Source organism: Gallus gallus, chromosome 4, assembly GCF_016699485.2.
Source record: "Gallus gallus isolate bGalGal1 chromosome 4, bGalGal1.mat.broiler.GRCg7b, whole genome shotgun sequence".
Classification (NCBI taxonomy): domain Eukaryota; kingdom Metazoa; phylum Chordata; class Aves; order Galliformes; family Phasianidae; genus Gallus; species Gallus gallus.
Window position 1 is genome coordinate 18,070,278 of NC_052535.1, and position 22,357 is coordinate 18,092,634.

The 22,357-nt window shown below is 42.2% G+C and overlaps 1 non-coding gene across 4 annotated transcripts; it reads left to right on the forward strand.

Moving 5' to 3' along the window:
* The first annotated feature begins 1,809 nt into the window (after window positions 1-1,809).
* LOC422393 lies at window positions 1,810-21,983 on the forward strand. Of its 4 annotated transcripts, XR_005859526.2 has the most exons (6): window positions 1,810-1,871; window positions 1,971-2,027; window positions 9,163-9,272; window positions 14,344-14,403; window positions 14,777-14,820; window positions 21,420-21,983. It is a non-coding gene; the product is annotated as an uncharacterized LOC422393 (transcript). The 4 variants fall into 4 exon arrangements; XR_003075088.3 differs by having other exon boundaries at window positions 1,819-2,027; XR_005859528.2 differs by having other exon boundaries at window positions 1,819-2,027; window positions 9,163-9,268.
* The last annotated feature ends 374 nt before the right edge of the window (window positions 21,984-22,357 follow it).

Here is a 22,357-nt window from a genome sequence, read left to right on the forward strand (position 1 = left end):
TGGAATAGGTTGCCCAGAGACGTTGTGGATTCCCCCTCCCTGGAGACGTTCAAGGCTGGATGGGACTGTGAGCAACCTGGTCTAGAGGGAGGTGTCCCTGCCTATAGCAGGGGGGTTGGAACTAGATGAACTTAAAGGTCCCTTCCAACCCAATTCCATTCCAAGAACCATTCCGTGATTCTTTGATTCTATGATCTGCTTTGGCTCCACTCCTCACCTTTGCTGTACTGTCTTCCTTCAACGGTATGTGGGCACCCAGCAGTGAACAGGACTGCAGGTGGCCAGTCTGGGAAGATTCCTTTGAACCATATTGGCCACTAGCTCCCCAAACTGCCTACACTGAGGCCATCAGGACCCTGCATGCATTTTTTCTCTAAGTGTGCCCCCAGCATCCTAATGCAACACTTGATCGAGGGCTGTGAGCAACATTTGCCATCCTCAAGTTGTTGTTTTTCCTCTGGGGAGGATTGCTGGGTAGGTGGTGTTGCCCAGATTCAGTGCTAGTGTCCACAACACTTCCTTGTGAATTTACGCTTTGGTTGCCGCAGAGGTGAACATCGCGGTGTGCAGATGCTGTCTGTTGTTATTACTACAACTATTTATAAGAATCCATGACAATCATTGCTACTGAATAGAGAGTTGCAGCAAATGTGAAAAATATATGTTCTCCATGAAAATTTCTGACTCTTTTCCAAGAAGCACGAATAAAATTTTATCGTAGAGGATTACTTTGTGCACCGACATTTTTATTTCGTTTCTGAAAGCAATTCCCCTCGCTTTCTGTTTTGTTTTGAGGCGTCCTTTGGGTACCAGGGACTTGGACGGCCCACGCCATGTCTCTGCTCTCCCGCAGCCGCTCGGGCACCGCTGGGGGGCCGCTTGGGGGCGTGCCGAGCCCGCACTGTGCCGCCTGCGGACTGCGGGCTGTGGGGCACAGCGCTACACAGCATCGGCACGGACCTGCCCTCCGCCTCCGTCACCCACCGCTTGTTGATGTTTCTTCCCCTCCTCCGGTCCTATGAAATAACTGTTGTAAATTAAACAGTTATTTCTCTTCCTCTGGTTTCAAAGCATCAAAGATGTATGCGAGCCCATTACCTTTGATGCTGATTTCCTGTTAGAATGCATGTTTTGGCGTTGCAACATCCTGAAAAAGTTTAATCTGAAGCAGAAGAACTGTAAAACGAAGAGAGCAATTATATACAGCCCAGAGTGCCGAGCAGCTGAAATGACAACAAAGTTTCATCTGTTTATTAGGTTAGCTCTGTTTCTGATAAAATACTATTAGTAATTTATGAAGAGGAGAGCAGGACTTTGAAATTGAATATCTGTCAATCAGATCTGAAAATTTTAATGCAAAACACTTTTAAAAGTCAAATGACATCTATTAAAGCTCGAGATTTAGTCAACAAGATCAGGCTGTACTCTGGGTACACAGTGAGGGAGAAACAGCATGTACATGACAGCACCTTACCTGGGAGGAGAAGGAGGGCATCTTGGTGTATACAGAGAGGAAAAATGAGGAACTAAAGCAGCCTTGCTCTTTGCAAAGGGAATTACTATGTACAGATGACTACAGTTGTCAAGGCAACTTTGCTTTTACTGATGCTCCAAATATGGGCTCAGAAATCACCCCTCCCCCCCTTCCAAAGAAGCAACCAAAACCAACAGAACAAAACAAAATAATAGGATTTTTTTTTTAAGGTTGTTTTTACTTTTCAATAGAAAATGATCAAGCAAAAGTAGTTGAGTACTGGCCAACATTCCTTATGAGAGGAAATTATACTTGGAATTGACACTCCCTCCTTTAACTTGTTAGGCAGTGATTAAGGTCTGGTGTTTATCAGGATAGATCAGGCAGTCTGCTCGGAGTAAGTAAAAGAAGAAAAATAGATACTGATCATCTTTAATGTAGGAGCAAGTTCTGAGGTCTTTAGCATTCTTTTGTTCTGTGTTTGTGCACCACTTAGAGATTGTGTGGTACTGATCTGCGCACTCCGATAAGCCCCTAGACATCTTTCTTGAAGGTAAGCATGGAGAAGAGCTCAAATGCTTCAGCTGACTGCAGTGAAGGGAAGGGGAGGGCAGGGCAGCCTGGGTGAATGGGATTTGCTGTTCTCTTTGCTGCAGTGCCTGACTTACTTGTTCTGAGCAGTGGCCTTTTCTGTTATATTGCATTTTCACCAGGCAATTGAATGCTGAAAGACTGACAGCACAATGATGCTGTATTTACTGGCACATGGATCTTGCAGCAGTATTCTCATGCCACCCTTTGATTTCCAGAGCAGAAACCACCTTTTGGTATGTGTAGATGTATTCATGTTTACAACACCCAGCAGACAGGGCACAAGGCATATGATCAGTACCCCAAAGTTCTGCAGTGGTAACATCAGTAGTTTCTGTCTCCATACTGATGGGCCATGTGTATATACTTGAAATAATTTGCATGTCATGATATAATCTTCACTGAAGCTGTTCTGGCTTTTCTTATTTCCTCACAGTAATACTGTCAACTCTCCTTGTTTATGCTGATAATGCAAAAGGGAGAGCAAACTTGTACTTTAGAGCCCAGGGTTCAGCTTCCTGACCTGGAGTACAGGAATATGAATTGCTCTGTGTTGCAGTACTGAAAATGAAAGCTCTGCAGGGCAGATGCTGTATCTTAGTGTACATCTATGTGGTACTTAGCATGTGCTCTGATCTCAACTGGGCCATCAAAGTGGTGCTTTATCACCTGTAATGTCAAAGAACAGATGTAGTTCTGTTTTTTTCTGGTCTATAAGAAAGGCTTATATTCTGCCTGTGGTGTCACAGTTGAAAGTTATTATAGAAAAGCTGTCATTCCTAGCAACTTAGTAAGATTTGTCCCAATTCTTATTTTAAATGACAGTTTCTATACTTTCAAACATTTAGGTAATAGTATTAACATGCAATATAAGCATCTACAGAGCAAATTCCTTATGTTTTAACAGCAGTCCCCAAAACTCTGCTATATTTCAGTCGTGGAATTTGACTTCCAGAGACCAACAGACCATACTGAGTAGAGACTGTTACCCATCCCCCTGAGGTGAGGATTCAGTTGTCCAGAGGCTGGACAAGAACAAATGAAAAGGCATTTCTGAAATCTCTAGTGTGTCATCAGCACTGTCAGCAGCGAACTGTCTTTTGAAAGTCCAGACTTAATAGAATAGCTGAGTTATGCTAGCCAAGGGTCTTACTATGGAGCTATTGCTGTTCAGAAGCCCTCGGTGGAAACTTGAGAGCCAAAGGACTAATACAGTCATGCCAAGGAGGGAAAAAAATCCCATTTCTCATACCTGAGTGCTTCTCAATATTCTCATTGCCAAGTCACTTTTTTATGTTAATAGGACTCTTCTGTTCATGTGTGGTTTTATTCTGTGATGTAACACAAAGACCATTGGCACTTGTCTCAAACCTTCCTTTGAATATGCCTGTGATAACTAGCTCAGAAAAACATTACAGCACAAAATGAAAGTTAAACTATGCAAGTATTTGCTACAATGTAAACACCAGTTGTTAGGAAACGATAAGCATTATTGATATCCCAAACTTCTGTATTAGCAGGAACAGTGTTATGTAAAATGTTAACATCTGCCAAGGCAATATAAACAATTACAAGTAACTTTCTTTTAATGATGCAATTAGACAATAACAAAAGATGCACTGTAAATTAACATGACACCTCACCAGGTTTATGTATTTTAGGGAATGAATTTCAATGCAGCTAAGAAAACAAACAAAGTTTTCAGAGAATCCATTTGGAAAATAAATAACTCTAATAAACCTTTATGTAATAAAGTCTGGGAACTGAGATTGTTATTAAATCTGACCTTGATCAGATTTTTATTATGTCAGAAAAAATGGTTCTTAAGAGACAGAGTTGTCATGGGATTAGAGTACATCTACAGCAAGATGTTTCCATGGCAACAAATCAAACACCATTTCCTAAGTCTGCAGTCATCTGCTTCAAAAGCATGAACTTAGCATTGAATAATTATAGAGAAAGCAGTAATGTTGTGTAAAGAGAGGAGGGGAAATAAATCAATCCGGAGGCAGTGATTTATTTTAAAATGCCAATTAACCCCATCAGTGTGATTGTTTGGAGCTTCTGTTGGTGGTGACAGGTCCCACGTAGGTATTTGGTTTTAAAAATTGAAAGCGTAATTTTTTTGTCACATATAACCTTAAAAAATGAAAGATGAATCATAATTCCACTAGAATTAATGAAGTCTGAAAGTTATGTATAAAAGCTGTAATAGAAATTCAGAGTTGTGTCAGAGACTCCAGGCGGCAGCAGCACATGATACTCTCTACCAGAATTCTCCTTATGTTTGAAAGATCTGAAAACACACTTGATATGGTTACGTGTTTAGTCTTCTACAACCAATGAGCTATCTAAATTCATGGGCTCCAATGTCACACAGCTGTAATCTTGGTGGAAAGTTAAACCAGTGAGCACATCACTGCTTGGAACTTGGGGAGTGAGTTAAGACTATTTAGCTTATCAGTCTCTTTTCTGTTTTGTCGTAATTGTACTATGAATGCACTGTTCTTCTCCAGAAGCCATGCCTTTTGAATGTATCTGTTGAGATGCCATCTGTTTCTCTCTCTCTTGTTTTTCTTTTTCCCCTACAAAGTGGAATGTGCTCTTCCCCTCAGTTACCTGGAGGTTTGTTTCCTGGGTACGTTCAGGACATGTTGCACCGCTAGCTTAGCAGTCAAGTCGTGTTCTGACACTGCACTTGATGAATGACCTTTTATTAAAGGACACAGATCTAGTGCAGAAGCACAGTCTTCAAGCACTGAGTGCAAATAGCCTATGCCTGTGTTATTCCTTCTTACTCTACCGAGTGGAGGCTACAAGCAGGGGTGGTTTGGAAACCATGGGTTTGAGACTGGGTGGCGAGACAATGTCCCCACTGTTGCAATTGCTCACATAGAGCCACATCTTCTCTTCGAGACATGGTCTTGCTTGCAGAAAAACTCTAGAATGACCATTCCATTTGTTTTAGCTACTTATCATCTGATTAGTAATGGCTGGTGTCTCACTGCCAGGGTGAAGACAGCTATCAGAGGTAGAAACATGGTAACAGTGGCTCATGGACTGAGGTAGGATATCTAGTGTCACAAACAGAGTAACACTAAATTGCCCTCTCACTGTCAGATTAATTCTGGCAAAGGGTGAGGATTTCACAATGTAAGATATGAATGATTTTAAGAAGAACTTGTGTAGCCTTCAATTTCATTACAGCTACTGCTTTCTACTTTGCAGCTGTTTGATGCCTTTGTTCAGTGTACCTTCCATCTCTCATTCAGCTACCATTGCTCCTAGAGTGCTGCAGTGAAATTTGTTGCCTGAAGTGATTCTGGATCAAATGTCCTAGAGATTAGGTCATTTGATAGAAATAGGGAGTTGGTGCTGCAAAACTCACCTGGGGTTAGTATATCTTATCTTCTGGACTCCCACTGATATATCTAGGAAGGCAGAGGTATGTACAGGTGCAAAACAAAGTTCACAAATAGTTTCTTCAAACCTTGGCAAGAAGTTCAGTATTAGACTGAATGTGAATTTATACAGCATTAATTTGCCCACCACGGGACGATAACTTGGTGCTTCAAACCAGAAGCTGTATCATATTTTAATTCAAAAGATCAGAGGGGGCATTCCTGCAATTTTAAAATCAGTGAATCACAATAAGACATATACTACAGCTGAAATTTTTGCGTAGATTGAAGTGATAGGAATCTTTCATTTCTTACATGTGCATAATTTAGAGCCATTTAAAGTAGATTAATGTCATAGAAAATGGGAAAATTGTTTGTTCCCTTAAGGTGTAAGGAAAATGATACTCTTTTTGTTCACAATGGGGAATTATTAGCAAAGATGGAGAAGCGATCTCGCTCTGAAACAGGTATTTCTGATGTATTTTAAAGTAATAACATTTATCTGTATTTTTAACAGAAATACAATGGTAAATACATTTTTTTTTTTCCCTCAAGAATGCTTTTTTGTATTAATAAAGTCCATGTGTGAAGGAAATAGCCAAGAATCAAAAGAATCTCCATGGCCACAGCGTAGTTTTCAGTTTCTCTTCACAGGTGTCCTGTGAGGAGGAGAAGTCTCTTAACATTTTTACCATTGAAGTATACAGCCATAGAGAAGAGAGAATTTTTTGTTTCTTTTCTAATGAGTACCTTGACACTTTTGCTAGCCTCAAGTGTTGCTTAGCTGCACCATAAATTACATGAAAACTCTGATTTTTAATGACTTCTCCAACGCTACACAAGGAATACTTACCGGTTCACAAGCCTGAACTACCCTTTCACAAGTGGCTACATTTCTAACTATTAGCCAGTTCTTTCCATTGAGGCCCATGGTCTTTGGTAGCGACATTCCAACATTTCTGGCCTCCATGTGATCCACAGGAAACCATGTGCAGTGGGCAGGCCTCCATTAGAGAAAACATGCTGTGAGTGCTTCATCACTGTGCTTCAGTCTTCTCTGATGGAGCTGTTATGTGATTTTGAGGAAGATAAAAGATCATCTCATTGCAATCACTGTACTGCTGTTGGCGTAACAGATGAGTCAGGCACTGGAAGACTGCTGCAAGAAACTCATATGCAACTTGGCAAAGTCTAGTGGAGTTACATTTCTGCAGGTCTCCTGAGTCATTCGTCTCCAGAAATGGGGAGATGATGATGTCTGTCTGTGCACCAGTCACTGCCTTCACAAGCTGAATGACTTAAATCTTAACTATACAAATGATAAAAGCTGCTGAAGGTTTGTGACAGTGAATTTGAGGGCAATTAGGTGACAAAATCCCTCTTGGAGAACACGAAAGGTCTAAGGTTCCATTTTCAGTTGAATTTTTATGCTTCTGTGTCATGCAAAGGTTTCTGGAAATCTCACCCCGTATCTCTTGCTTAGTAGTTTTAAAGTCACATTGAAGACTTGAGCCATGTTTCCAAAACCTTCCTTTCCTATTTTTATTTCAACAGTAGACATTTCAGACAAACTACCTAGCTTTCAAGGTTTCCTAGTGAAGACAGAGTACCTTCTTGCGGCTGGCTAAGGAAAGCTCCAATCACTCTTGGCAATTGTCTGAATCTCCTGGATCCAGGTGCTGGCAGAAGCATTTAGTCCTGGGAACTTCCTGCTATTGATGGAGGTGGTACTTGGACAAATGATATTCTTGGGCAAATGTTACGAGGTCAAATGTCTGAAAAAATGAGTCTAAATGAATTAGACTGCACGCGAGCTACCTATTCACATGTATCATTGCTGGAAAATCTTTCTGTATATAGCTGACATAGATATACAGATTGTGTGTCCTATGTCAACACTGAGTTGCGAATGAATGATTGGAGCAACCAAACAAAAACTGCAAGCAAAGAGCTTAGTCAGTATTTTTTCTCCTGAAGTAGGAGGAGGAGCTGGCCCTGCATTACACTTTATATGACTTATGAGTTTATATGATATGAGTTTATACAATTTGGCGTTATGGATCAGTGATGATTATATTGCTCAGATAAATGCAGGAACAGAAGAGCTGCACATCTGAACTGACCATATGGGAGACACAGGGCCTGGCAGTGCAAATGTTCAGGTAGGTAGGGCTGAAGAACTCTGCTGTGATCCCTAGCTCTAGTAAGACTATGTGAGATGCTATGATGGATGTTTCACTTACTGAGGGGGACCTTATTATTCACAATCTGGATTCAAGGATCAACTTTTGTATGAGGAGAAACTAAAAAGCCTGGGCCAGCTAATAAATGAGATAATTAATAAAGGAAATATAATAGAGTGTATTGAAGTAATGAATAGCATGAACGTAGACACTGGGTGCTTCTGTTTACCCTTCCTCAAGAAGGTGCCACAATTAAAATTAACTGGAGACACTTGAGTTTTCAGAAACAAGTCCTGTGATTAACCTGCCACATTTACTGCCTCAAGATTTAATTGAGGCCACAAGCTTAGACAGGTTCCAGAAAGGATTAGACATTTATGTGGGCAATGGGAACATTCACAATTATAATGCTCCTAACTGTATCCTGTCACTGCTAGGTAGCAATTGAGGCAGTTTATTTGAAGTGTTGGGCCCTGTGAGCAATGCTAGTGCCAGCTCCCCAGCGCTTGCTGCAGGGGTGGTGGGGCTGCATGGCTCTGTGTGGCCTCCTTCCACATCCCTTTTGTCAGATCTTCTCATGCTGGGCATATACAGGTAGTTAATGCAAACAAATGGCAGCAGTGAAATAATGAGCACTGTGACCATTTTGGGATATAGTGTGGTGTCATTTTGGTTCTTGCATGCTAGGCTTAGCTTTCTACTTAGGCTAGACATCTTAGTTGAGTATCTGCTAGATACGATAGCTCAAAGTGATTTTTCTCTTAGTGATATGATAGTGTTTTAAAATAAATTCAGAACTGTTAGAAGCTAATAACATACTACTGGTATCCCTCCTTTTTATCTTCTAATTATTATTATTATTGTCATTTTTACTTTTCTTAATACTATTGGAACCTGGGCATTGTTGGAGACTACCAGGAATGACAGCTAACTCAGAGACAATAAAGCTTTTTTGAAGTTATACATTAATTTGCAGAAAGGTAGACATGAGAAATGCAGTACTGCATTTCCTGCTGTGAGATCTGATCAGGAGTACAAATGATGTCTAAGAGATCAGTTGTACAGTGTACAAGTATTAATGGCCTGCGTCTGGCTGGCTAACCACTGGGCTCCCTTGGCATGACTCTGGCCTCATAAAGTGTGCAGGGACTGGAGGCCTTCCAGTGAGCTCTCTGGGCAGTATCCCAGTCTGTGCAAAAGCAAGCGCGTATAGCGCAAGTATTTCTTACCTCTAATCAATCTACCTTCCTATCTTCTCTGAGTACTGACTAACTCTAAGGGCAGCAGCAGTAAAATACTGGACAAGGGTTAACTCCTGAGAGAACGTTAAGTCATTATACTGTCTTTAGACAAAGAATGAAGGCAGTAATCAAAAAGGCTATTTTAAACCATGGGTTGATTTTTTTTTTTTTTTTTTTGTTGTACAGTCAGTGTACCTGGTGCTGTTGCTGATGGTTTGATTAATTCATAGTGATTTTTTTCTCCACTTTCTTCCACACAACTCTTCCAACAGGCATGAAGTTGTGTTGCCACAGGCAGAGACTCTGGGCTCTCCCCCACAGCCACAAGTGAAGGAAGCTTTGGGCTTGTTGGTGCAAGCACAGAAGCTGGACCCCCATGTAGGTATGCAAAGTGGATGGTATGCATGCCGGCAGGTCAGCAGGGTTTTCTCTGTTCCTCCTTTGGACATGAGTATATACAAGAGTAGCTGAACTAGGTACAGGTCACCTATCCAAAGTATGAGGGTTGTTGTAGTGAAAAATAGACAGACTACCACTCTTTGAAAACTCACCTGAGAAAGAGAGGAAATTGATGATGATGATTGTTCAACCTATGCTGGACAATGTGCTATCACACTTGTTGCTGGCTGCACCACAGCCCGTTTTAAATTGGTTTGAGTACATGGAGTTTCCCATTGGAGCTGTTGGGGCAGGTTCAGAGGAGGGCCATAAAGATGCTAACAGGGGTAGAGCACCTCTCCTATAAAGACAAATTGAGGGTGCTGGGCTTGTTCAGCCTTGAGAAGAGAAAGATCCAGGGAGACCTCACTGTGTACCTTCCCGTACGTAATGGGAGCTCATAAACAGGAGAGACTTTTTACATGGACAGATAGTACTAGGACAACGGGGAATGTTTTTAAGCTAAAAGAGGAAAAAAATAGGTTAGATATTAGAGGGAAATTCTTCACTCAGAGGGTGGTGATGTCCTGGCACTGCTGTGGATGCCCATCTCTGGAGGTGCCCAAGGCAGAGCAGGGGTGGGGGCTGGGTGGGCTTTGAGGTCCCTTCCATCCCAAACCATTCTATGATTTAGGATTCTATGATTCCCTGCCAAAGTGTGGGGTCTTAATGTTCCATATTTGCCCCAGAAAGACACCTGTCCTAGTCCTTGAAGCAACACTTAGTGCTGAGGATGTTCAAGGGTCCACAGCTGTTGGAACAGTGCAGGAACATGTAAGAAACCAAGATTTTCAAAAGTTCGTGCAGATTTTGAAATCTCGGACTTTGGGTATCTATCCCAAGAAAGTTTGTTACTCAGTAACAAACCCACAATGCTCCTAGTGTGTCTGCCCCATCTAGAAGCATCCTTAAAATATTCTGCCTCCCAGGATTTTCTAAATGTTTTCCTTTTTTCTCCATAATAACTCACACCCTATTTTTTTTCTCCTCTGTGCAACTCAGTAGCAGCCACCTCCCTTTTTTTCATTTCCCTATTAAAGGTCAGTCTGAGCTGTGCGTTAGAGATGAAAGACACAGCCCACAGCCAGCCTTGGGGCCCAGTTTGTGTTGTTCATGTCTCCTGAGAGCACTTCTGTTTGCATGTGTACGTACTGCAACTTCTGAGAAACCAACAGAGATTGCTGTTGTTTAGGACAAGCTCTGTAATAATATTCTGCTAGTAATTTTTTTTTTCTTTCTTTCTTTTTTTTCTCTTCTGAGAACTCAGCCACTTTTAGACTGCAACTTTGAACCTCCTTTGTGCCAAGCTGTACAGTAAGAGTGACTTACTGTCCTCAAAGATGGAGAGATATTTCTCACCAGTGCAGATTAAGGTGTCTCTTGCCTCCATGGACATAAAAGAGTAGAAGGTAGACTGTAAGCTAAGTTCTGTTCTCATGCTTGAAGGTAAAAAAAACTGCTGGTTTTTGTCCATGTACACGTTCCTTAAAATTTCATCTTGAGGGATTTGATTTAGAGTACTTGAACAAATGGCAAATAGACACGGTGGAAAGGAGTTCAAGGGCAGGTGCAGTAAGCCCAAGGTGTAAATACATCTGAGGAGAATTAAAAGGTGGTCTGTCTCCTGCTGAAGCTGGCCCTCAAAAGTGACAGAAGATCTGCAGCACTTCCTATGAGGAAAATATATTTTTTTCTTTGTAGCTCTTGTTTCCACCTGGATTGCCAGGTAGAAGTTTGCTCCTTAGAGAAGTAGCTGTTCACTGTCCCCTTGCCCTGTGATGGTTTGCTGTTGGCACAATGAAAATGCTTGGTTTGTGCCTTTCCCCACAGTAACACACAGCAGAGTGTGCCTTTATTTTGTTTTCCAGACAGGCTACGCAGACACTGGTGGCAGAAATATTAAATGTTCTTTTGAGATGTAAATCTATAAGAGAATGCACTGAAATCTGCTATCCCAGTATCATCTGTAAATAATGAACTCTGTGTCCTTGTTTTATTATTTCTGGGGGCAGTTCATCTGCAAATCCAGAATGCTGAGGGTGTTCACCTCACTAGAGGTACCTAGCAGTTTTATTCTGATGGAGCACAGATTGCATCACAACTTCTTAAGTGGGCACTCATTAAAGAGATGAAATACAAAACAACAGGCATATTCTTATAATAGTTCATCATTTAAAGTAACACACCCTGCCTGACATGTAGTGCTTTGCACATTTTGAGTTGTCTCTTGCCAAAATATTCAGGCCTGCAGGGGAAACCCCTGTTGGGAACACAGGGCAGATGAATGTGAATTCAGTCATGAAACACCCTGGGGTCAGTAGTGGGATGTTAATGATCACACCACAGTCAGATGTAAAACATATCTTTGTGCAGCTCAGTGTAAACAGCAACTCCGATATTATGATGTAAATAAGAAACCAGTAAGAGATGATGTGAGAATGGAAACACAGCAAGGTGCTCTGTGAGGGAACAGAAAACACATGAAAGGAGAAAATCTGCACCTTGCAAGTGGAGATGGAATTAAAATGTAGACTCACTTCCTAGTAGAAAGAGCCTTTAAATCTGCTTGGGCTGATTGCAGAAGGGAGGGAACTAACAGAGTTGTGCATAGTCTCAGCTGAGGTTCTGAAAGGTAGCAGTTACATTCAGACTCCTACACTTGTCAAATAAGATCTAGAGGATGGCTCTGGGTCCAAAGGGAGGAAAAAAACCATGAATAAGCCTTACCTTAACATACTGTGGAAGCAAGTGGTTCACACTCTTGCTTAAAGCAGGGATAACTTTGAGAGCTGCTCACTTGGACCAGCTGGGTTTCAGGCACCTCCGAGCATAGAAATTCCTCTCTTGTGAGGCTTGTTTCAGTGTTTGGCCACCTCCCTTGTGAAAAATTTCTCTGTAACATTAAGTCTAGAATGACTCCATGGATGCTGGGCAGTCATTAATGGGGTTTGTTGAGGGGGAGGGTTATCCGAAGGTACACCATGATAGGTTGGGTCCTCAGCTTTATTTCAGAAATCCTTGGTGAGGGTAGTGGCAGCTTGTCTGCAAGACAGGGTTTGCATTGGGCCCTTGAAAAACAGAAGGCAAAGCCAGAGAGTGTGGTGTCACCAGTGTAGTTTAAAGATGTGCTGGGCAGTAGGATCAATGCTGTGCCTGCTGCTGATTTTATTGTAACTGTGATGTGCCTCTTTGTCCCAGAGTTCCCTGTCCTCCTTCTCTTATCTCTAGCAATGAAGTGAAGGGCTTGCTGGGAAGCTGAGCTTGAAGCTAGAGGAGGTCATACTTAACTAACCTCCTGGAGCTCTTTGAGGATATTACTGCCAGGCTAGATAAGGGAAATTCAGCAGTGCACTTAGAGTTTCAAAGAGTGTTTCACAAAGTTCCACATCAGAGATTAATAGCTAAGGCAAAAGGTAAAGGAAGAGGAGGTAATAGGGGCTATTGGATCAAAACCAGCTCAAGGGCAGGTATCAGACAATAAGTACAGATAACAACTTTTCAAGCTGGCAGAAGGCTGTTCTTGGAACTGTCTCAGGACCTCTAATGCATGATCCAGACAAGACAAAGGTGCCCCAGCATGCTCATGTCATTAAGGCAGCACAGATTTGGCATCACCAGCAGCAAGGTATCCTAGCTAAAGCCCCTTCTGACTGCCCATCCAGGAGATTTTCCATATTTGTGTGGGGTGGGAGCAGTTCTTGGCACAAGTCTGCAGGCAGTGGTGTCCCTGGGCACACCACTGTGCTGTCATATGTTTCAGAGAAGTCGATGTATTTATTATTTAGTCTTTGAAAAATGTGAGCCTGCCCCTCTGCAGCATAGTGTAAAGGAGAAGGTGTTGATGTCTGAGAAGTTACTCCAGCTAGGGTACCCCTAGAACCAGGCATAGCCTGAGGAGGTTCACCTGGGCTTAACATCTCTTCAGTGGCGATATTGACAACTAGCAAAGTGGAGTTCAATGCGACAAGTGTAAAACAGTTAATCTACAAGCAGAGAATCAAAGCAGAGCAACCATTCAGCAGAGGAATTAAGAGAGGGATTTGTGGAGGTTAGATTCTTTTGGAAAAATCATTGAAAGTGTCTGCCTAGATCACAGCTGTAGTAAAAGGGCAACCAAGGGGCAGGGCAGCTTTAGTAGAAGGACAGGGTACAAAACAAAAGAGGACTGCAAAAGGCATTAGATCTCACCTGGAGTATTGTCAGCAGTGTTGGCCACTGTGCCACAGTGTGCTGTAGTGTGAGGCAGCAAACAACAGCCTTGCAGACTCCTGTATGTGAACAAAGGTGGGAGCCCTGCATCTGTCCTCAGCAGGTTTCTGCCCACCCTATCCATTCATCATCTGAAGAAGAAATCTGAGGAGCACAAAGACTTTCCCTTTATGCTCTACCAGAAGTTAGGAATTTTGAGAGAGTGGTATCTCTCTCCAGAGTATTTCTCTGCCTTTCTCCTGCTTTCTTCCCTCCACCTTTCCTTTCTCTTACAATTTTTCCCCTTTCATTTCCTCTCTCCTACTACCAAGCTGGGTTGCTTTGTCTTTCCTTAATACAGTGCTCCTCCTCCACCCTTACCTGAGAAACGAGATGATTTCTCATCACTCATCATTCAAAGTTCTGAATGTTGAAGGAGCCCCAACTCCGGTACTTGAAATAGTGCAAGTTTATGGACTATGCAGGAGGATGAACAATACTTTTTTGCGCATAGTTGTAGATGAAAAGAAATCAATTTAGTTGCTGTAGAAGAGGAGAAACTCAACAATCAAACTGAAGGCAGAGTGTGAAAAATACACAAACTGGCCATCAAAACTCTTACATGTGGCTTTTCTTCATGCTCAGAAGAGTTCACAATTGTACAGCTGTTTCTAATCATAAAAATTCCGTACCAAAAATCTTCCTTTGTTTTCACTGATGTAAACTCAGAGCAAGTTCAGTGAGTTGCTCAGAATTTACCTGGCGATAGAGGACAGCTGATTTCATTTGAGCAGTACAAGAGACAATCTTACTTTTGCTCTCCCTAGGATTACGGTAAACTTGTCAATCAGTGCCCAGAGGCAGTCAACACAATGCAGTTGTGCCAGGTAAGAAATGCACTTGACACACTGTCATAATATCCACTTCTTTCGCTCCTCTCTTTTAACCAGGAGGAATACTGAGCCTTTAAGTTTTGTATGGATCTTAAGCTGTTGGTCATAAGTCACAATGAGCACAGCAGCTTAAAAGATGGCAATAAAAATTTCACCGAAACAGTGCATTTTTCCTCTTTATTAACTGATAAAAAATCAACAGGTTGATGCACAAAATGACAAAATATCTGTCTAATATGGAAAACTAGTTCTTCTTATTCTTGTCATTTAAATCCATTGGGGAAGAATTGGTCACTGCTGTAAAATCTGTGGAATTATCCTTGCTATTTAAACTTTCTAAGCCAGTCTTTTATCTCTTTAAATTCAGATACGTAGAGTGACTTGCCAAGATACTCTCTCTGCATCACTGAGGTTGGTATCCATGTTGTGCTGCTCCTCCATCTTCCCTGCTCATTGAACCACTCATCCTGGGTGAGGTGACGGGGAACTTGTGCTTTTAACTCTTCGCTGCTTTTGAAAATATTGCCTTGCTATCACATGGGAAATGGTCGTGTCAGATGGTTATGTTTGTTCCAGAGTGTGTAAAGAAATGTTTACATAGAAACTATAACTAGAAATGAAGGCATGTACATGAAAGCCAAGTGATAAGATACAACTTGAAAATTTTCAGAGCAAGGACAATCATTTCACCTTTTTGTTGGATATAGCTGGGCAAGAGAAAGAAATGCTGAGTCTCATATGATCTTAATTACATGCTGTGGGTGCCAGCAATATTCAGGCTACGTGTGGATATTTGACTGAGGCTCAGTGTGTGAATTTTGTCACTAGCGGAGTATGTTGCACACAGAACTGGACATGAGCCATCATTCACAATTCAGACAAACAACAAGTTCTTCAGAGAATAGAAAGAAATGTTCAGTTAACCATAAAATCTGTGGCATGATTCACTGTACCCTGATGCTCTTTGGAGACAGAAACACTTAAAGCTGCAAAGTAAGGCCCTTTTTGTGAGGCTCTCTGATTAGATTGGAACCACCAACTATTCAATCCACTGTACAAAATCTCTTTCACAATTCTCAGCAGTTTTTGTCTAGACCTGTAGCACTATTATTTTGGGCTTCAGTTGCAAATCTATGGCCTCCCTCCAAAACATCCCTGTGATTTTTGGGGCGTCTTGGCAGAGGGTGAACTTGGATGTGACAGCATCTGGACATCCATGCATTTTCTGGAGCCCTGTTGTGTAGATGACAGTTGAGTGAATGGGTAAGTGCCAGAGATGGGATGTTCTGCTTGATTCCAACTGCAGCAAAGTGCCAGTTCCCCTGTGAGTTTGAACAGGAGGATCCAGGTGAAAGAGATAGTGTTGGAAGATTTTCATTTGTCTAGATATTTGGCCTTTGGGCTGTGTCTTGACTGAAGGCCTGCAAGACTTTACCTGTCTCAGTATAATCCACCGGGTGGGTCAGGCAGCAGCTCTAGAGCCGTACTCATTCTCTCACTTAGACACCTGCAGTGCAGTGAGATGGCATGCTTGTCACAGCCTCGCCCACAGGATATATCTTAGTCTGGCCCTGCAACGGCAGTGAAGTCATGGGGAGCAACTTCTGCCATTTTTTTTCTGCAGGGATATCCTTCACATTGTCTCTGAAAGTGAAGATGGGCCACACAATGTGCTGCATCTGGAAGGAGGGGGGCTCAGAGCGTTGTCCCTGTGCTCCTCCGAGATTGCATTCTCAGTAGAAAATCTAAACTATCAGGGAGGATGTTCTTCTGGCCAGCTATGTGCTGACAAAGTTACTGCTCTTGTGATCAGCAATAAAGGTTTTGCTGCTGCTTAGAAATATGCTGGAGTTTCAGATCAGAATGAGAATCAATTCTGCATGTGGTTGCTCACCTTGTGTCTTTTCTGTTCATGAGGGCTCATCATACAATGTTCAGGCAGAGAATGTCTATTGCAGAAATGCATCGTATCCCAGCAGTTAAGTCAAATGGCAGCAAACTAGCTTACTTACCTAAAAGAACAAATGTGAACGTATGGAGATAGCCTTTTTTTTTCTTAACCTTCAGAAGTATCAACAAAGATTTTCATGTTTGTAAATTGTCATTTTCTTTGAGTAAACCTTATGGAAAAGTCAAGGGATTTATTTATTTATTAAGTGAAAAATGTAGTGGAAACTATACTACAGCTTTAGTTCTCATCATCAGTTGAAAAACAGAAGTTGCAGTAGAGGAGGAAAACAAACACCAAAGATCAGGTGTAAGTCACAGTGAAAACAGCAGAGACATCTTTAGCGTCAGAGACATCTTTAGCTTCCTGAGGCACTCACCTGTCCCTCCAGGTGAGAGAAGACTTCTCTTCCTTGACCCCTGTGAGCATTTGTCCTCTGACAACTGAACCAATTGCTATTGGAAGTGACCAACATGAGAATGATATCATTGCTTTTGAGAAACACATCTGGTCAACCACTGCTATCTTTCTCTTCTCCCCCACTTGCTGTAACACCTAGATTCTTTTGAAATGGAAGGGGAGAGACTGGCCTTTCAGTGTATAAAATGGGATCAAATGTATGTACAACTATTGATTTAATCTTGTGCCTGAAAGGGCTGGGATTTTTTTCTTTTATTTCCTTTTTCTTCAAGTTCTATTTTTGAGAAGCAGAAGAGCAAAACAAAGGTGTTGAGCTCAGCCAGTGGTCCTCAGGCTGAAAGGCCAGAGCCAGAACTGCATAGCCCTCTGTGAGCTTTGCTCTTGCTGGACTAAATCAGGTTTGAATGTAGGTACTTGATTTTTAATTCCTGTCTGGGTTTTGGTCACTGTTAGTGAGTTATAATGGGACAGACTGCCCTCACTGCACTGAGTCTGGGTCTGGGTGCCAGCAGCACACTACAGGGTTATGCCAGTTTACAGTTGCTGACATTACATCTCTGTGTAGTTTCTGACAGATTACAGTTGTGTCTATGCTGTAGCAGGCCCCAGCCAGCAGCAGCAGGGGGTGTCAGTGCTGCCCGCTGTGCTGACAGAGGAAGCAGTGAGGTGGGAGCAGGGTGCTGCACCCAGAGTTGCACAACTACCCTCCTCTCTGGGGGTTGCTGATTCAGCCTCCAAATCCTGCTCCAGAGCAGAGGTGTTTTATCAAATAAAAGCCTGTGTAGCAATTAGGGATGCTGAAGTCATGCTAAGATCTGACTATGGACTCTGTAAGTCACTAAGGATCAGAGGGCAGAGCAGGGCAATTCTTGGGAAGGCAAAATGGAAATGGAAAGATGTGGACTTGATAACGTAAATTAGCTTGCTTTCTTTTGTGTACAACAGCTGCTGTTCGACCTAGGAGAAGGAAGAATAATATTCTAGAAAACGAGATCAGTCTAAGGAGGAAAAATAAAGACATCTGCCTGAATTGTATTTCTGATATATTAGTGATTTCAGCTCTCTCTTTTTCCTAGCTGAGGCAGGAATCCTATGGAAGCAGCTTTTGAAGATGAGCTGCTTCTTAAAGGACAGGAGCAAGTTGATACTACTTTGTGCCACTGTGTACCTGGGCAGGGCTGGTCTCTGGAGCTGTAAAAAGACACAACGGGACTCAGGGTCAGGTGGTGGCAGGGAGTAACAGTTCTCTGCAGGTAGGGGACAGAAGAATGGGGCAGAAGAAAGAATAGATTAGAATAATGTAGTCCAAAATTTTGTTGTTACCACAATCTGAATTCTCAGCTGGAGTTGGCTTTGTGGGAGGCACAGAAATGCTTATCTATGCCAGATGAGGAGCTGAGCTTGATATGCAATGGTGATGGGTTATACTGTTTTGATATCAGTGCAAGGAAGTTTTTAACTCCATAAGTGCAATCAGAGGGAAAAATACTGCCTAGAGGGAAGCATAAAAGATCCTCACTTTCCAGACCAGCAACTTGTGGTTTGGGCTGTCAGGCTTCGGCTGTGCAGTCACAACTGTGTGCTGGGTCTGATAAGGAAAGGAAAGGGAAGGGAAGGGAAGGGAAGGGAAGGGAAGGGAAGGGAAGGGAAGGGAAGGGAAGGGAAGGGAAGGGAAGGGAAGGGAAGGGAAGGGAAGGGAAGGGAAGGGAAGGGAAGGGAAGGGAAGGGAAGGGAAGGGAAGGGAAGGGAAGGCTAGATGTGGCTCTGGGCAGCCTAGTCTAATGGTTGGTGACCCTGCACATAGCAGGGGGGTTGAAACTCGATGATCATTGCAGTCCTTTTCAACACAGGCCATTCTATGATTTCATGACTCTATGATTTTCAGCAAATGTTAAAGACCTCCCCTTTAAAAACAACATGTCTTTGATAGAGGCTTAAGTTGAATGCAAAAATTAAGGCGTTCCTTCCTCGTTTGTGATGAGTGAGGCTGGAACTGGTGTAATATAACTGTGAGAAAAACTAGATGTGCTTTCCTTTGTGTGTGAGGGCTGTGCCCTCAGCTGCGTGGTGCTCGGCAGTGTTGGCAGTGCTCTGCCGAGCAAATAACACATTTTTTTTTTTATACAAATGTGCATAACTTCATCCATTTCTTGTGGCTGCTCTGACAGGAAAAGGAAATTTATGACGCACATCACCCATTTATTTGGCACAGGCAGTGTTTATTGCTGAGGGAGGCATTCTCATGGAATTGATTGCACAATTTCCTCTTGGTGTACTTTTTTCAAGCAATATCCCAAGACTTCTATGTGCTCATATACTGGGATGCTTCTTTAAGGCCCGCAGAATCCTGTAGCAGAGAAAAAAACTCACAGTGGAAAATAAAACTAAAAACATGAATTTAATTTCACTGTAAATCTAGAACTTTCTCCACTCTGCTGGGAGTCATTGGAAATGCCTGTTGCATTCCCATTGGGTTTAATTTCTAGATTTCTCCACAGAACTAAGAACAGCTTTGGGTTTATTGTTGCTCCACTTTCATAGTTGTGGAAGGTAGTATCAGTATGGTGTTGGCTCTTGTTCGTGACTTAGGTGTGCTGGGATTATGGGCACGGAGAAAGAGAAAAACTGCATTTTGGAGAAAGAGGAAGATGCATTCTTATTATGAAGGCTTGATGGAAGGTTGCGGTTGTTGCCTGTCCCAGCTGTTTGAGACGGGATGAAAATACCAATGTCATGGAAGAGAAGAAATGTATTGATTCAGAAGACTGTGTGACTATATATTTGTGGATGGCACAATGTATATGTAGAGAAAAACCTTCCCTTCTGGAAGACCGTTACGTGCTCATTTTTCTTTTCTTTTTGTTTGAATTTACCCATGCATAATCACTTCTACTAAAGCTGAGGAGTCATAGCCATCTCATTTGAGCATGGAAAGCTGTGGAGATGGGTGCTTGCACACAAACAGGTGATGGGTGGTAATGCTGGTTCCAAGTAGTCATGGGCTGAATAATGCTCTCAGAAAATGTAGAGCTCTTCTTTGAAAAGATAACTCTTTTCTTTTCAAGGTTTAGGGATCAGAGAATAATAGGTGTGCAACAGTTAGAAACAACAGATTCTGTGCCCTCCTGCTCTCTACCAAACTCCAGACACAGCCACCCCATGTACCCACATGTGGAAGGTCCATGTCCACTCATGAAGGAGTTCCTGTGATAGCTCTATTTCCAGTCTGCCCACTGAGCTGCTCTCCACCTGCATTGCTCTCCTAGATTCTCAGAGAGCAGTTTGGCGGCCAGCACAGCCTTAATTTTATCTTTTCACTTCCCTTGCCACTCTGTCAGTTTCTGCTAACATCCTGATTTTAACATCAGGCTCCAGAAGAAAGTTATATACTCCTAAACTTCTGTTCTTCATGTCTCTGCATGGCAGCTACCTGCTGGCTACCTCCTGATGCTCCTCCTCAGGCCAGTGCAGGGGCAGCTTGCCGCCAGTGCCTGTTCTGCTGCTCTTGGCTGGGGGACACTCTGCATGTCAGCATGGGGTGGCTGGCTCACTGGGAATGGTCTTTGTATGTGCTGACCTCTGAACCCAAAACAAGCCTCAAACCTCAGAGGAGGCTGGTCATTAATCAAATCAGGGCTTGGCTGTGACTCAACCTTTAGATCACCAGCTGAGGCTGTGTCCATGTATGATTAAAAGAGGAAAATGTATGTCACTACTGACAGCTGTGTCTCCCTCTGACGGAGGACAAGGCACCACGGATAAATGTATTTATATTTGTTAGAAGTGCAAATTGTGGTTCTTCTGAAAACCTCACAGTTTATCATAAAGCCTCAGAAAGCACATGGCTTTCTGACACTGACACTGTGCCATGGAAGCCACTGCCAAGAGTGCTGGACTGTGACTAGTGTGTACATACAGGGAACAAGGCTGGGCATAGCCATCTGTTCATAAAATAACAAAGGTGGCTTTAAGCAGTGCTCTGTAGGGGACAATTTTCTCTCTGCAATGAGGTTGCACTTTCTAGATGTTACACTTTCAAAGCCTACCATCGAGCTCTACAGCTGGTCAGTGATGAACAGAGCACAGAAAGTTCCTATTGCTAATCTATTTCATAGTGCTCTAAGATATTAGCACATGCCAAATAGCTGTCAGTACCTCAAATTATTCTGGAACATCCTTTGATGCTACAAACTAATGCATTTTCCATGTTATTCCTTTAAGCACGTTATTTATGCAAAGTCTAGCACTTCTTATGGGAGAGGTGGAATTATCAGACAATAAGATTTTTTTTTCTCCAGTTCTTTCATGGCTCATAACGTATAAAATTTCTTCTTAAAATCCAGTCTAGAAACTCAAACTTAATTTATACAGTATTGAAAACATTACAGGGTATAAATCAGTTCAATTTTTAAAGCTCCTGTACGGTATTTTCAGAACAGCCAAATTCCTTCACTCTCCTGGACTCCTTCCAAAGTTCTGCCAGTGCTCATGGAAATCCAAATAACTTTGGAGAAAAAGCAGGTTTTCTGTGGAGGCTCAGATTACTCTCTCACCCTTCCCCCACTGCAGACAAGCCTCTGATAAACATGGGGAACAGGGATAGGGAAATTACTTCATTACCTCATGTCCTTTCCAATTACAGATACAAGGAGCCTGATCCTCCTGCCAGCTTGTGCCCCAGGCTCTGCAAATCTGTGCCTTTCAGAAGTCCATGGTTGCCTTTCCTTTGCCAGCAGGGATAAGTAACAGCAAGTGGGCTGGGGAGCTCTCTCAGATCTGATTTTTTGGGGGTAGTTGAAAAGTTTCAAATCTCAGTTCTGTTTATTTAAAACACAAATCCAGCTGAAATGTGTATCTGTGAACCAGAGAAGTGATCAAAAAAGGTCTGCACCTTTTTTTTTTTTTTTTTTTTTTTTTTTTTCTTGAGAATTAATCACTTGGCTGTGTTATTCTTACTGTAATCTTTCTGTGATGCTTAATCTGGAAGATGTACTTGCAGCTGTCTTGGTAATATTCTCCTGCTGGCATCATCAGATCTGTTATTTGTACCATTTACCTGTTTTCAAAGCACATCAGGTTTATGTATTATTTTTCGACTGCTTTAGCTTTGTACTTTTACACCTAAAGAAATGAGTATGCTTTCTTTGATGCCATTTTTCCATTTTTGATAAACTAATATTAAAAATAAAGGCTGTTTGAAATCTGACTCTGAAACCTCCTTATTTCCACCAAGAACAAAACAAAATAAACAAACAAAAAACCCCACCAACTCCAAAACAACACTATCCCCTGCAAATTGTTTTAGAACACTGTGGTTGGGGGAGAACTGTGGCAGGAATGATTCTGATTTTTTACTTTGGGCATAAATCTTAGAAGCTCAGCTTCAGCCCAGCACTTGAATCTGTGTTATAAGTCACTGAAACAGAAGCTGATATTTGGGTTAACCACAGGCATCTCTATGCAGATTTTGCTTTGGTAAATATCTCAAATTTGGACATCCTTGCAAAATGAGTCTGCAGTGAGGGTGGGCAGAGCAGAGAGTGGAAGATGTGAATAACAAGAAGCCATCCAGAAGTTCTC